We start from the raw sequence: 16,525 nt of genomic DNA on the forward strand, positions 1-16,525 counted from the left end.
ATAAATGTCCATTTCCCATACCGTAGACTTATAGAAAATTACCTTTTGAAAAGGTACACTTTTGTATACAAAATGTACACTTTGGGCACTAATATGTACCTTTAAGGTACCAGGTAAAAAGGTGTACCTTTTGAAAAGGTACCGCCCCAGTGACAGATTTTTTTTACCTTTTTTCTGAATTTTTTCTTTTTTATGTTGTGATTTATAATTTTGTTTTTTTTAATTTTTATTTTTATTTATTTATTACAGCATAGAATTTTACCACCAACCATTTATTGGCCATTAACTAATTATCAGATTATCTATATCGGTGCAAAATTACACATTTCACCTTTAAATCCACAATACAGCGAGCAAGACAGACAGAATGGAAATAGTGGCATAGCACAGGCAGCTTTATTAAATAGTATTTTTAAAGTAATAAAATATATTGGGTGAAATGCATGAACCAGATTATGTCATGTGACACTGATTTACTAAGATTGTAAAATACATGTATAAATAATTTCATGAATAAACATGAAAACTTACACATCTGGAGGGTTGGGAGAGGTATGTAGCAGGTAAACCTAAGTGCTCAATCCTCCTGCAATTTAAATGAAAGTGTGAGGTTTAAATCATCAGAATATCTGCAGAAAGAAAATAAAATAGAAAAGGGGTGTGATTGACATTTCCATGATATAGTTCAAGACGAGCCTGGGTCTAATGAAAACAGAGGTAGCACAGGTGGGATATTGCTGCTCGCTCCAGACCCCTCACCAATAAGGACCCTTCCTGAGGTCTTTGCTAACACAGGCCCTGTTTACATCAGCTGCATGCACATATTAAAATGATAAATCTCTTTCATTATATGATGTCTGCTGGAGATATGTTCCCTTGTAATCTTAAGCCTGATCTTCAGACAGCTCAATAATTCATATTTCCTGATATAAAAGACTAGCCCAAGTCTGTCTTTTATTATACCGCTGTCTGATAACTGACAAAGAAAACAGAAGCCAGCCTAAGTTACATTGCAGGATATTGGAGTGGCAATTGTCTGAAGGGTTAGCTTCATCTAAAAATGACTTTCGCTTTCAATTGTCACAGAGTGATAATAGTCAATGTGTACATTTAGGTGGGCCTTTTGGTTAATAAAACAACATGGGCCTGAAGCCTGCATTCATAAAATACATAGTCCTGATATGCCTCCAGCCATAATGGTCCTGGAACTGTAAAATAGAAATCACGGATTTCATACTGTATTTTCTTTTAGTCATGTTTCGCAATGAGAATCCTTCAATTTCAGAATGTGCTTTTCCTAGAATGTCATCATCTTAAACATCTACAATATGAGATGCCATTGTAAATGCAGTAACTCAACATCAAGAACTGCCCCCATATCAGTAGGAGCATCTGTTTTATTCACTCAATTTCACTTATTCTTTCTGTGTTTTCATTGGCACCATGAACCACTGAACCAGATTAGGCAAGATAGTAAATAGTTTAAAGGGAAATTATTTGGACCAGAAAATATTTTACTGGCACCAGAGCCAGACTGACTCACTGGAAGAAAGCAACATGGAAACTCTAAAGATTTCAAAATAATTTCATTAAATTCATTGAGATGAACATATTTGTAGGTGAGAATATGTAACATTATATAAATGCAAAAAGAAACATTTCACTTGAAAAATACATAGCACAAACCTTATCTTACCTCTGATGATTTAATATCAAAGCAATGTAATTCACTGAAGAGACGACCTCACACTTGCACTCAAAATGATCATCCTTCTCTGGCAAAGACAAAAATATTAAGTATATAAACAATATACAAATAATACAATAAACAATAAATAATGATTAAAAAAATACTAATATTGGTCTGTATGCAATATGGTAGCAACATTTTGTGCAAAATATAGAAAAAAATGGTGCAGCGTTTCAAACTATTTTCACTCAGAAATTGCTAGTATTTACAAATAAGTAGTAATAAATAATTACTTATAAACAGCAAGTAACACTTACTTAAACATTACATTACATGGAATACTCCAATAATTTTTGTTTTTACAGCTTGTAAAAAAAAAAAACTTTTTGTTCTTACATCCAAAAATGGGCATATGCCATAATTTACATGCAATAAAACCCCCACAATGCTTATAAGCAGCAGGCGATTCCTGTGTTGTCCTAATAAGGGCCGAAACATCTGTTGATCTCTTCTGCATACCAGAATGCACTGTTCATGCAGCAGGTAAAGAGCCTTTTATAAACTCACACCTGTTTTGTGAAAAGCTAGCTGGATCCAATGTGTTGTTTGCGTTCTTGGTGTGTGTAAAGTGCTTGTTTGGATCGGACCTCTCCTGAGCCACGACTGATGTTTCCGTGAAGAGCACGGCTCGGCAGTGCATTAAGTCAAAGTCCCGAAAAAGCCCCCACTCCAAGTTGTTGGATGGACTCGGGGCCCATCATAAATCCTTTTACAACAAACTCCATAAACCTCTTTGGTGCCTAAATATTTATGGATGCCTGCGGTTCCCCCTGAGGGCTGTTTCGTGTCAGAAGCTCAACCCAGCTCTAATGCACCTGGATCCGCTCCAGGCCTCTTATCTGAGGCTCGTGGTGAAGACTTCGATCCAGCGAGGTTAGGGTGGTCCGCCGTTAGCCACTAGCATCTTCCTTATGGAGAGAAATGGGGAACACACACATGGGGATGAGCAATAAATTAAAGGGTTATACTGCGGTATTAGCCATGCAGCTGTTCCCCTTTTCCTCCACAGCAGTCCAGGCCATTCCCCGGCTCTCTCCGCCACTCAGCTGGGCTCTAGTGACCTGGCAAACACAACCCACGCTGAGTGAACTCTATGGACCAAACAAATAAACAGGCTGTTCCTTGTAAAGGCCCCGCAGTCACTGCCAAGGAAAGCAGAGCAGCCTGGGGGTCAATGTTTTCAGGACTGCACCGGAGGAAACATCATAGCTCTAAAAGGGCTTGGTGAAAGCCAGATGATTTCACGCTTGGACTGAATTCTCACCAGCCCTGCCGTGATGCAAGCCATGCAGAACCACCACACAGGATACAGAGATCAAACGCAACACTGGAAACAGATATATTGTGGTAACAGCCCTTATAACAATACTAATGGAACTACTATGGCTGTCAAAGTTAACGAATGCAATGAATTCAGGGTGTTTAATGCCATTTTAAAACATTTATTTAATTCCGTTCTGTGTGATTAACAACACTATTTGGAACCATTGGAAAAAAGCCAACCATGGGTACATTTTTACTTTTAAATTAATGGATTATTTATTTAACTTATTGTTATTCATTTATTGTAATTTTATGCAAAAAATCAAACCCAGAATGGATGTCATTTACACTCTTTAATAAGTTGTCATCAAACCTTAACAAGTAAAATATTACCAATAAAAGATTATGACGGACTGCTGACCAGCAGCAAATCTAGCTTTAAACGTATACAATTATATCTATAAATCATGGGAGAAAATGTTGTTTTTACTATTAAATAATTGCACATTTAGTTGTTTCATTGTAAGTGTCATTCACACAAACTACACATATTATTTAGTTTCCTTGAAACTGAAGGTGTTAATCAGCCGAGTTAACTGATAATAATTAGGAGATTAATCACAATTTTAACTGACTGACAGCACTCTATAGCTGAGTTAAATCTAATACATGCTTCACATGCTGATGTACCAACAGAAGTACTAGCAGTATTTTCACATATGCAAATCCTTCGAAGTGATAGAAAACATAGCAGCATGTACAGTACATTAACCAGTGCTCTTTTCATCTAAGATCAATGACTGGAAACAAAACCTTTGGGCTGACACCAAGAACACCTAAAACAACAAGTCGTAACACTCACTGGCCTACAAGTGGATGGAGTTTATGGAACACATTCTTGAGAGCATATGGGGCAAAGCACCACTCGTTTCTCCAAAAGGGTGTGTGTGTGAACAGAGCAGCCCTTCCCTTCCTGCACTACACGTTCAGCAGGCCCGTGAATCCTCTTGCCTCCTCCCAGTGCGGTGATTACTGCCGTTTACCCTCTTTAATATGTGTAATTCTCATTTTCTCTGACTGGTGAGTAAGAGGCCTCGAGGGAAAAGCGCACACTCTGTGGCAGACTGCCAAAGCCCTCCTTTAGAAAAGACTCCCCTCCCGTTCCCCCCGTGCATAGTCAGAACAAGCATGACAGTAAGTGACTGGCTGGATATGTTATTATGATAATTGCAATTTTTTTCTGGGCATTGCTGATAACTTGATTACACGATGGCTATTGTTATGGCTTTCACACATCTCTCAAAGTGACATTTACAAAAAGGTTGAGGCCCTGACAGGCTAAATGGCTTTAGTTCGCAACAGGAAGAGAGACCAAAGGTCACAATGGGCATCACATGATGAATACTTATGCAATTTACACAGCACGACAGCCCGTCCGGCAGAGCTGCCAAAACATACCGTCGACAGACACTAAGTATAGATGTAAACTGCGCATCTGTATTTGAGAGGGCTTCTTACTGTCTCTTCAAAGGGATAGTTGAATAAACTGCTGATTATTTCTTTCATACGAAGAGTTTTTCCATCTGCCTCTCTGAGCTGTGATGAGAAGCATGTGTTCTGAACAATAATGGTCAAACTGACCAACCACTCAGTGAGAGAATATTCCCATAACCACTCTGTGGTAAGAACCAGTGTACTGGATTTGCACGCTGGGCTGGCCTGGGAGAGATCGCTTTCAAATGAATTGTGAAATCATCAGCTCAAATGGTTTGGCTAAACAGAAAGAGAGAGAGAAAGAGTCGCTTTAATAAGGCACCACAACAGTAGCTTGAGTCATTCTGAACTGCATCCAAAACCACATATATTGGCACTTTACAGCAATATGCCATTGGCACGAGTGTTCCTTTAAAATGGAATCAAATCACTGCGTGGGTTTTTGAAACAAATACGAGAGGGATGGTGATTGAAACGCCAGAAGCGCTGCGTATTAGAGGTGGCTGTCCCTGCTTTCCTCCCTCTCACAGTCTGTACTTTCCATCCAAGGTTTACATTACGCTGCACAGAAAGGCCAGTGTAAAAGCACAGAAGCCTGATGACAGAACCGCCAAGAATGCTGACCTTACCGCCACTGGTAATGTTTCACTGGAGTTCCCTTAATAAAGGGGTGAAATAATTTCCACCAAAAGTGGTCGGAGGTGATGATAGTTCAGATTAATGCACTCTGTAACACCGCCAGAATAACAACTGCTCCCGCATGCATCATGAAAAAGAAGCAAGTTTGGCAAGAGGCGAGAGCTGCCAGGTCCACAAACTCATGCATATTTGGGTCTGTGAACATCTGCCAGCACAAATAATTTACTGCACCCCCCATTCCATCCTTCTCCTCTCACTAACGGGTGCTAGATTCCCCTTGACAAGCCTGTTTCAAGTTGCAAGGAAAACGCCTGTCATATGTGCTCGCAAGAATGCATACGCAAATACCTAAACATATGGGTGCACACATGTGAAGATAGTTAGCAATTTATGCAGTTATAGAGATGCTGTAAACATTTATTTTCATGCTGAGAGCTGATCAATGGCCAATATTATAAATTCTTCACTATGCTATTTTTCTATACAATTTTGTCCAAATAAATAAAAAATAAAACCCTGAAAGCTCAAATCAGTTGTAAATGATACAGGCAAAGGCACTGCGTCATACACACACACACACACACACACACACACACACAAAATCAATATTCACTTTCAGATTTGCAAAAACTGGAATTTAACAGTGTTATCAAACTATTAGGATTTTGAAGATTTAAAGATAAACTTTACGTTTTAGAAGTGAAATATAATTGTCAGTTAAAAGTAAAAATACAAAAAAAAAATTATTATATTTCTTATATTAATATATTATATTTTAAATAAAATAACTTTTATGAGCCTATAGATAGATAGAAACAATTAAATATATATATATAAAGTGTGCCTGTGTGCCTGTGTGTGTGTGTGTGTGTGTGTGTGTGTGTGTGTGTGTGTGTGTGTGTGTGTGCTGATATTCATTATTCGGTTACTCTTGCAAATCTTTTTCTGTATTTTAACATTTACTGTTGGTAAAGGTTCAAAAAAAGTGAATTAGCTTCATTTGTTATATATGCAATGAAATTAATAGATTTTTAAGTATGAATCAAGTGTCCAAAAACTTTCTGTACCCCCTGTACATAGAGCGGAACTAATGGCTTTGTGCTCACCAAAGAAGTCCCATAGCAGGCCGACGATCAGCAGAAGCCCAAAGAGGCCTATCTATCCAGCGAGCTGAGGAGAGACAGATAAAACAAACTTTGCAGGCAGGCAGGCAGACTCAGTGTTCCAGTCCAAAGGTATCAGATGATTAAACATCTTGGGGGGACTTATTATCATTCAAAACGTTCTTGGCTAACAGATGCAGAATAAATCATTAATGCCCTCAACCCAAATACCAGCGGTTTCATTCAGATCACACATAAGCGCTGTGGTGCAGAGGGCAGAAGTGCTCCCAGACAAAAGCAGCGACATACCAGTGATCTTCCATGCCCACCTTAAGCCTGACCACAACAGATCGCATTTTAATAAATGGCCCTTCCACTGCTTGTGCTCCCACTAATCCAGCTGGGCAGGGATGGGTTGAGCCCAACAATAGTTCATTCTTGCTCAAGGGCACCTCTATTTCTCCAGCATGGCTAAGCTAGCAGCCGTTATTAGGAACATCTGGACACTCCAATCCAGCGCTTAACGGTGGGGGGATTTTACAACAATAAATTCAGCAGATGTTGCAGGGCAAGAGTAAATATTTGTAAAGACATCAGTGATTTTCCAACGTGCTTCCTCTGGTGATCCGCAGGGGAGGGCACATTCTGGATTACTGCTCTCCTGCTAACATACCTCCCGTCCAGAGCTAAACTGTTCGATAAATCCTTACCCTACTTCAACTCTACAGCAACAGCTTTTAAAGACATCCACTATCTGTAAAACTCTGAGAAACCGATGTTGAGGTACATATACACACACACACACACACATACATATACATATATATATATATATATATATATATATATATATATTTATATATATAAGTCTAAAAACATGTTTAATTCAATGCTCTTTAGTGTATTTGGAGAGAGTCTTGCAGATGTTTGCCCTTCCTCCCAAACCACATACTTATTCATTTGTTGTTACGCTTAAAAAATATTCAGTAGATCCCAGCTGTGACCTCGGTGGAAATCTGTGGGAAAGAAACGTCAGCTTAGCTAACTCACACACTGTTATCCACATTACACTTAGCCAAAGTACTAACCCTGCCTCCCCTGAGCGCCCACAGGCTGTGGGTCAATTCCAGGCCACCTCCAGCCAAACCCACAGGGAGTGGAGCCTGTCAATGTGCAAACCGACAGTGCTGAGGTCTGTGGTTTACAGGGGGATCACAGTACTGACTCTGTCTCCACTCTCCACTACACCTCAGCTATCCCCACACGCACGGCAAACTCAACGGTACATGAGCAACAACAATCAGGCCATAACCAATGATCTATTTAGGGCAATTATACATTACTTTATGCAATATCCAGGTAGTAATGATATGCATATGTATAACATGTTTGGAAACATTTCTCAATGTTATCAGCCTGAACACTTTTACTGTTTAAATAAATGATTTGTTTAATTATCTCTCATTTACCATGTAGCCAATGACTGATGTTACACTGACACACTTACCTTAATTCAATCCTCCTTTAGAGCACCAACAATTCATCAGCCTTTGTTTAAAGCAGCAACACAAGTGCTGTAGTAGCTTATGAGGCTGCCATCTGCTGGGCTGATAGAAACTGTCTTAATGATAGAAACATGTCCCACTGTAATACAAGTCTGCTCTCTCCTGGGGAAAAGAAGTACAGCAGATAAAAAAAAAAATCAACATTATTGTCTAAGCTAGATGGCTCATATAGGGAAAGCTAGTGCTGGAATATTTATATATTGAGCACATAATTGTTATTATTTTTAAAATCATAATGATTAATTTTTCCATATACCAATACATTTAACATTAACAAGTTGTATAAATTAGACATTAATAAGGATAATGAAAATCTTATAGTATATATTAGTGTAATTATAAAGGTGTTAATCTAAATTAATAAATTAGGTGTGTATTGCTAGTGGATGATACCTAATGCAATAACTAATGTTAATGACATAATTTTTAAGTGTTACCAAAATTAAATGCTGGATTTAAGCTCTTCAACTCACCTTAACAAAATATTTTTTAAAAAAAAAATATTGTTAACAAGGTCAGGCAACAGATCTAAGATCCCCTTAGTAGTCATTATTTTTTAAACTTTACAAATTTCATCTTCTCTTCTCTCAGAGTCTTTTATATCCGTTTATGGAACAAAGCAAATTCATTCTCACCTGAACATGCAATCACACACAGCATAGCCTGCTACATGAATTCACAAGCAACCTGTTTTTACGGCAATTTTTCCTTGTGTTTTACAGGTGGATAATCACCTTCTCAAGCAAATTTCTTTTTCCACCCCTAAAGTCACTCATCAGGGAATCTGCATTTCAATTCACTGACAAATTTGTAGCACAAAGGCTCAATCAAAGTTTCAGGATCACAGGAGGATCAGAGTGATGAAAACTTGTAGAGGATCCGAGATGAAAGGGGCAGACGAGACCGCTTGTAAAGGTGACATTAGAGGCTGTCTTTACCCTGTATGCAGACTAATGAGGAGCAAAAGACAGAGAGAGAGAGAGAGAGCACTGTCAAGCATATTTTTCCTCTTCAAACACTCAGAACCGCCCATACAGAGCTTTTACACACCCCTATGTACTTCAAAAGGCCCAATTCTTCATTCTCCTAAAGAGGTGAGCTGGCTTATTTTTAGTCCCAGTCTTCATTAAAACATCCTGATGATGATTCATTCAGCCAGTTCTTTTATGCCATTATCAATGTCATCCGTTCAGTGTTACACATCAGCATGTGATAAAAAGTGTTCTGTTAGGGTTTACTTTGAAGTGCTATGCCATGCAAACTATGAATCTCCAAAGCACAGCATAGACTGCTCAACAACTCTGACGTCTCAGGCGTAGACTGACATGTATCTCGTAATTGCCCTAACCTTGATCTATTGCTACTTGAGTGACATCCAAATCCATCTCACATATTAATGCCTTCAAAGGGCTAGTAGTTTCCAGTCTCTAAAACAATATAAGTAGTGAAGACAATGTTGCTCCACAAGACGCAGAGCAGCCCTTTCAATCTCAAAAACAGTGTTTATAAATTTCTAAAGAGCATGGCTTCCATTAAAACCACAGATGCCTCTCAAAACATGTCTACAGTCCTTTAAGAAAGAGAATGTGATGCAAGATGGGTAGGAGCCAGTGAGTATATGTGGAATCTCTGGACGTCCACATCTCAACATTCTTACACTGCAGCCCCCCTCTAGGAAACAGATGACAGGTTAAACGGTCTTTTTTCACTCTCGAAAGCCATTCGAAATCATTTTCAGTAAGGATTACCAAATGTGGCCATCTCTGGCTGAAACAAATGAACACAGATGTAGTTTTCCATTTAACAGCCTGTTTATATTTTGCAGATTTCTCCCTCCGGAGGAGAGTGGTTTGATCTTTTAAGTTGTAATTGATGGTGGAGACCACAGCCCCTTTCTGCGGCAAAAGTATTTTCCAAAACAAATAATCAGTCATGCACATATAAACACACCAATGAACCACACACCCACACACATACTCATTTACAGTATTTATATACACTAAGATCCAAAAATGCATGCATGTTAGAAATGTTGCATTTTTCTAATTTTCTTCATTACAAAATTACATCATCGGCAGCATAAAAATGTGATGGAACAGCACAATGATAACAAGACAGGACTGTGATCTCACTCACTCTCCAATTTCTAAGGCACCTCTGGGAATTGAACCTCTGTCTGTGGAGCCTTAGTCCAACCACTAGGTCACCACCCCATGTCACAGAAAAATGGATAAAATTACAACTTCCTGAATAATGTAGTAATGCCCATGCGTGTGTTTTGTTAAGTTGGTTCTATGAGGCGACAGCAAAATACATCATGTTGGTTAGAGTTAAATTACCACCCTGACTAAATTGAGAGCAAACACTGACTTGAGACCTTTTCTATGAGGTCATCTAACATGTTATTCTTTTCCAGGAGTTTAACTTGTAAAGACAATTTAATTGTTATTTGGAGTGTAAAAGATTTTTTTATGAAATGTCAGTGTTCAACAATAACTGAGCACTTGACAAGAAAAAGTTGTTTTCATATTGTAAAAAAATTAGCTTTTTTTATTCCAAAAATAGCTAATAGTTGTTAATTTTTCACAATTGTGAACTATAATTTTTCACTTGTTATTGGAGAAAGGTAAAAGAACTTATTCTAGAGTGTTTTATTACTGGACAAATGAATATATCCTTAAGTCCAAGATATGTCAACAAAAATGTCCTAAAAGAGAAAGACTTACAAAGTTTAAATCTACAAAAAAAAAATATTGTCAGCTTTTGGCAAACACTAGCATATATAGATGGTTTCAAAGCTAATATAAATTCATTAAAAGCAAGAAAACTCTAGGCATTTAGCAGGCATTTTCTCATCCAAGACTGTAAAAAAAAGATCTCTTGCTCTTGACAGTTTCTAACAAGATCTCTGAGGATTTGACAGATGATTGCCTCATTATGTGGTTTATGTTATGAGAGAGATGTGGGGGAGAGTCTGATACAGAAACCCCGCTGTAAAAGTATTACAGCAGAACCTGACAACAGCCTGATGGGATAAAAACAAAGTCATCTCACATAATCAGGACTGGAATATATCGTCAACATTTCTGTCAGCAGAGTATATAAGCCAGCGTTGCTATAAATACATCCCATATGCCCTGTGGTTGCGTCGTTCCAGTGTTTCACACACTAATGTGAGGGTTTGGGGTGAAGAGCGCTCTAACTCTCTTCTCCCATTACAGCGGTGCTGTAACAGATAGGGAATGTCAGCGCCCTGTGAGACGTGTGAATGTGGGATGTCTTCTCCTCCAGGCATGTGTCATTTGTGCTGGGCAGGGACAGAAGCGGAGAGAATGGGAACAGGGCCTTGATCCATTTGTGGTTAACCGTAGCTTAATGAGGGGGAAAAACAGTGACGCAACCCTCAACTCAGATGACACAATGCTCTAAGAAGCACTTGAATGGCCACAGCAGGACTAATTTTAACACGACTGGCATGATCAGAGACAGACATAATGACACCATGACTGAAGAATCTTACCAAGAGATGTGATACCACTGTGAGACACGATCCCCAATACAGACAGTTTAAAGAGTAAAATGGTTTTCTCTGATGCTGCTTTCCTGGACATCATATAAAAAGGGTCATAATAAAAAAATCCCTACAGTACATTAAAAATGGTGAACTAAGTTCTTATTTGTCATGAAATGCCAAATAAATGTAAAAAATGAAAATAAATGTAGAATTTATTTTCTATGAATACATTTTGCATGTATTATACAGAAATTAATATATATATATTTCTGTATAATTTACAATGTCATTTACAAATACTACATGATATATCAATGATACGATTTATACGTTATAAATATTTTATTTATGTGTGTGTGTGTGTGTGTGTGTGTGTGTGTGTGTGTATACATACACTTCATATATATATAAATATATATATGGAGATAAAATAATTTACTACGTATTACTACGGATTTACTTTATTACTTTATATTTATTTTTTTGTAATTTCCAGTATTCTCAGTGTTGATCCCCATTAGGTTTTCATTTACAAATTACTGTAATACATTTTCAATCAGATTTTAATAAATCAACTAAAACATTTAAATTAACATCAGATACTACTATGATGAATAAATACATGTAAAATGATGTAAAAAATACTTAATATGTTTTATATAAATAACTAAATATTTATTTATACTACATATACTATATATAAACAGTATATATAGTATAAATATACTACATATAAAATATATATTTAGTTATTTATATATAAGTTTTACAAAAATACGTTTTATATGAAGAGCTCAGACGCAAAATCCTCTAAGTGCCATTTGAAATCTTCTAAAAAGATCATTTTTATCAGGCTCCTATGTGTAGGTTCAGTAATTTCACTTTAGAATGAGAATGAGTTTCTAGGATTCTGCAACAGGTGTAGAGCAGGGAAAGTGCTGGTCAAACAGCCAGAAAAAAAAAGAGCAAGGAAAAGGAGGTGAAGCCAGCACCAAACCCAAGCAAATTTGAACTCCTCACCTTTGATATTACAGTTAGACCAACAAGAATGCTAATAATGTAAGGTAAACACCATCAAATGGGTGAAACTGTATTAGCTTTAGTAGGGTTCTGTTTTCAAGGGTTGAACACGTCTTGTTTTTCAAATGGATCTGACCAGTGCAGGAGCAAAAGTAAAAGCAGCATTACTTACAGAGGTCACGCCCCCTCAGGGGAAGAGGTGGGGCCGTCAGTCAGCGTTTGTTAGCGGACTGTTAAAAGCGATCACCACGCTGTGATCTCTAAGCACACAGTAATATGAGACAAACCAAGTGGGCATCTGGTTCTGGTTAGTGCTTTGGAAATCTGATTAAAGGAAAATTTCCAGGCACATTGAAAAGTATTCACCGTAATTACTGAGAACAGCTTAGACCACAAAGAACTAAACATGAAACCAATGTTGTGGTTCGCTCCTCTATTAAATATGAGACACAATACTAGCTAGGGAGGGAAGTGGGTCTCAAGTGAACAAATTGATGAGGATGGTGGGGGTGTAGGTTGTATTTGGGGAGGGTCAGGGTTCCTTTAAAATTAATAGGGTATTATGTTTCTTTCCTGTGCAAAATCTTCAGACTTCAGTGGAATAAAACTTTAACGCAGTGCCAAAAAGCTCTTCTTAGTGTCATGAGCTTTGATAAACTATGGTTACAACATGAACAGCCAAGCCAAGAAACTGAATGAAACCACAATGACCACAGTCAGTTCATCGTAGAACAGAAGAAAAAAACAGGTCTGTGCAAGCATGACACTCAGCCAAACCTCAGTGTAGACAATAAATCGTATTAGCACAAATAAAAATCTTGATGGATGACTGTGTTGAGGTCAGTGTTTAACAACAAATCTCTGAAATCAAAACCATATGCTGAGTGTTTGTGCAGTCTGTGTATTGGGGTTTATTGTCAGGCCTCTTCATGGAAAAAAAATGCACAACTGAGAAAAGCTTTTTTTTTGTTTGTTTTGTTTTTGTGCCAAGACCAAGGGATAGATTTAATTAAGTACATAAACAGTGTCTTCCACTTTACAGATGTCCATTCTTCTGCCTAATTAATACAAAACACCAGTAATATGAGTTTTTAGGACATCAGAGATGACTACTACCTACTCATTTTCACAGCAAAATATTTACCCGGCCTAGAGAACACAAATCCCCTACCATTTTCCATCAAAACAACTGTCTAGGGCAGAACACAAGAGGGCAGTCTGATCTCTTCACTTTAAAGAACACGGTCTGATGAAACGGACTGTAATTAAAGAGCTACGACGCACAGGAAGTGGATCAGAGGGGTCTCAAGGCAAATCATCCGGAGCGTTTTTTATTAAACGAGTAATTTTGATGAAAGATTAAAAGAAAGACATAGATTTGGAAAGACGCGAATAAATTATGTTCATTGTTGGGTGAACTATACCTTTAGGTGAAGTTGTTCATCTCTATATCAAGTGGGGCAACAACCCAGCATAAAGAACACTGGATAAACCAAAATACAATTTAGCGATGTACCAATGTATCGGCCAACAATCGGCATCAGCCGAATAACGAAAACAGTGATAAAACAATACTGAAAAACAATGGATAACTCTTAAATAATACCTAATGAAATCTATGAACTCTGAACGAACCTTTGTCAGTAAGCCGTCATTGTTGTATTTTCTATTTTCTATTTATATATATATATATATATATATATATATATATATATATATATAGCACGTACAGTATCCCAAAATAAAGTAATATACAAAATGTTGACAATGTTTTGAGCTATTTTGACAGCAGAAGCTGGCTCAGAATAAAAATTCTTCTGTCACTCACCCCTGTTTTGCCTGAAAGACGAGAATGACGGCTGAGAGAATGATTACATTTGTCAAGCACCACATAAGGATTCGATAGCTTTTTGAAAAACAAACCGAAATTGGTTAATTGACTTGAAATAATGACAACCTTGCATTTTATTCTGACGCCTTTTTGTTTACAGAAAAACAGCAGCGAGCGCGCCATCACCGGGACAAACCTCGTTTGTTGGCGCTTTCGTCAGTGAGGCAGTTTTTAAATTTAGCGCTTTCGTCAGTGCGGCAGTTTTTAAATTTAATTAAAATTATTTTAAATCTTTATTATACATTTTTAAATAGAAGATGTCATTTTAAGAGTAATGTATCCATTTAGGTTTTTGTAAAAATGATGTACAAAAAAAAAAAAAAGGTTGATGTGGGATTGAGGGGAACAAACAGAAAAAGGGAGAGAACGGTGAGAAGCGGAGACATGGCGATTTAGCAAATTTTGAACAGAGATTTAAAGTGTTTTAAGTTAAGTCGATCTGGTAAGAGAAGTGTTTTGAAATATGAGAACAGTGTTCGCTCGTTAGCAGTAAAGTGGTGCTTACATTAGACGATCGCGATTGCACTGGATCTGAAGAAAATAGGAAACAGAAAAAAGTTAATTCACTCGAGAGAAACCAAAAGAGAGATTTTTATTTTTTCCATCCGGGATTGTTCTGTTTACTCACTATTTTTCTTGGTTTTTATTTTTCCATCCGGGATTGTTACAAGTTCCTTTATATAAATTAGTTAGTGTAGTGTTTCACTACAAAACAAACGTCTAAATTATGCTTTATTTCTGTTCAATGTTTTAGAAGAAAAATATATGTGTATATATGTTGATTTGTGGTCAAATGGTTATTTTATGTCAATAATATGTGCTGAAAGTGTGATGCTAAGCACAGGGAGTTATGCTAACCATGCGGTCTTAGCTAATGGCTAACGCATTGATTTATATGGGTTGAGTAAGTTGAGCAAATCAGTTTGTTGTATTTTAATGAGAAATGTGTTTAAAGAAAAAAGAGATGTGTATATTGTGAGTGCAATTGTACATTTTTTCAGTGTGTTACTGAAATATGCTTTTGATATTGAGAGCTCTGATATTAATTGTAATTTTCTGCCTTGTTTTGCAAGGTTGGGTTTTTTTTTTGTTGGTTTCTTTTCTTTTCTCTCTCTCTTCTTTGTTTATTGATGTTCCTGAGAGCAATGCTGATTCTGGATCTGGAGTTTTGTTGACGTTTGGGAGAATTGTTTCTGCTGTCCATCGAGAGAGAGAGAGAGACACACGGTTGCAGAAACTGGCGAGCCATCCCATTTCATAGAATCTGGAAGTTGTTCATCACACTGGTAGGAAATATTGTGTAAACCTGTTGTTTTACTTTTTGGACCCATTTTTTTGCTAAGCATCGAAACTCTTTTCACTCAAGGATCCGAGTATTTTTGATTCCACGTTGGACATTTATTTCAAAGGACTAAGTATTTGCTTTGGACTGATACCTTTTCATCTGGTTATTTACCTGTGCATTTTTGTTGTTTACTTTCTGTTGAGTTTTCTGAAAGAGTGTAAAACATTTGTTGGTTATTTTAAGAGTGAAACTTTGAATTTACATTTTCAAGAGTGTGAAGTTGTATCAAACCAAAGAGTTATATATATTATATCATAATCTCATTAAACTATAGATAAATAAGTATAAAATAAATATAAATATATAATTAATATAATCAAATAATAGATAAACATATTAAGAGGTATTTAGGAGCTTTACATAAAGGGAGAGTTAAAGTGACTACTGTAAGTAGTTATTTCCATTAATTGAAAAGTGTTTGGTTCACTTGAGATTTACCATTGTCTATTCAAATTGTTATTCTTTTGCTCTTTCAAACAATCAAAATCTACATAAATACTTACCTTTTCCAGAAGTTGTTGTTGTGTTCTTTCTCCTGCTGCAATCCTGACTCCTGAGCGAACGTAGTCTTCTGATCCGGCCCCACACATACATAGAAGTAGCTGTGAAACCAAATTATTTCCTTCCGTGCATTCTTCGCGGGTGTTACAGGGGAAAATTTGGCGAGCCAGCCAGGAGTCTTGGTTGCAACAAGAGTCTGTGAAAGAACCAGAGAAAAATAAACCTGTGAGCCTCAGAAACTTAATCTTTAAAAGCAAAAGATGGAGATAGTGAAACAGGAAAACGTTAATGTAGAGAACGCACTTTTGATTGAAGGCCTTACGTTAACTGAAGTTGACAATGAAATAGAAAAATATTTGCAAAGATTTGGCTCAATTAGCAAAAATCTCATAATTGACGACCCAGAGTCTGAGTTCCATAGAAATGCTATTGTTGAATAC

At 37.1% G+C, this 16,525-nt stretch overlaps 2 long non-coding RNA genes across 2 annotated transcripts; one reads left to right on the forward strand and one right to left on the reverse strand.

The window, feature by feature from the left end:
• Positions 1–438: 438 nt before the first annotated feature.
• LOC122140382 lies at positions 439–7,886 on the reverse strand. Its single transcript, XR_006157029.1, has 4 exons — positions 7,757–7,886; positions 6,253–6,316; positions 1,697–1,775; positions 439–586 (listed from the first exon to the last, which is right to left on the reverse strand). It is a non-coding gene; the product is annotated as an uncharacterized LOC122140382 (long non-coding RNA).
• Positions 7,887–14,680: 6,794 nt separating this feature from the next.
• On the forward strand, positions 14,681–15,387 carry LOC122140437. The gene is made up of 2 exons (XR_006157109.1): positions 14,681–14,878; positions 15,313–15,387. It is a non-coding gene; the product is annotated as an uncharacterized LOC122140437 (long non-coding RNA).
• The last annotated feature ends 1,138 nt before the right edge of the window (positions 15,388–16,525 follow it).

Source organism: Cyprinus carpio, chromosome B18 (genome assembly GCF_018340385.1).
Source record: "Cyprinus carpio isolate SPL01 chromosome B18, ASM1834038v1, whole genome shotgun sequence".
NCBI lineage: Eukaryota > Metazoa > Chordata > Actinopteri > Cypriniformes > Cyprinidae > Cyprinus > Cyprinus carpio.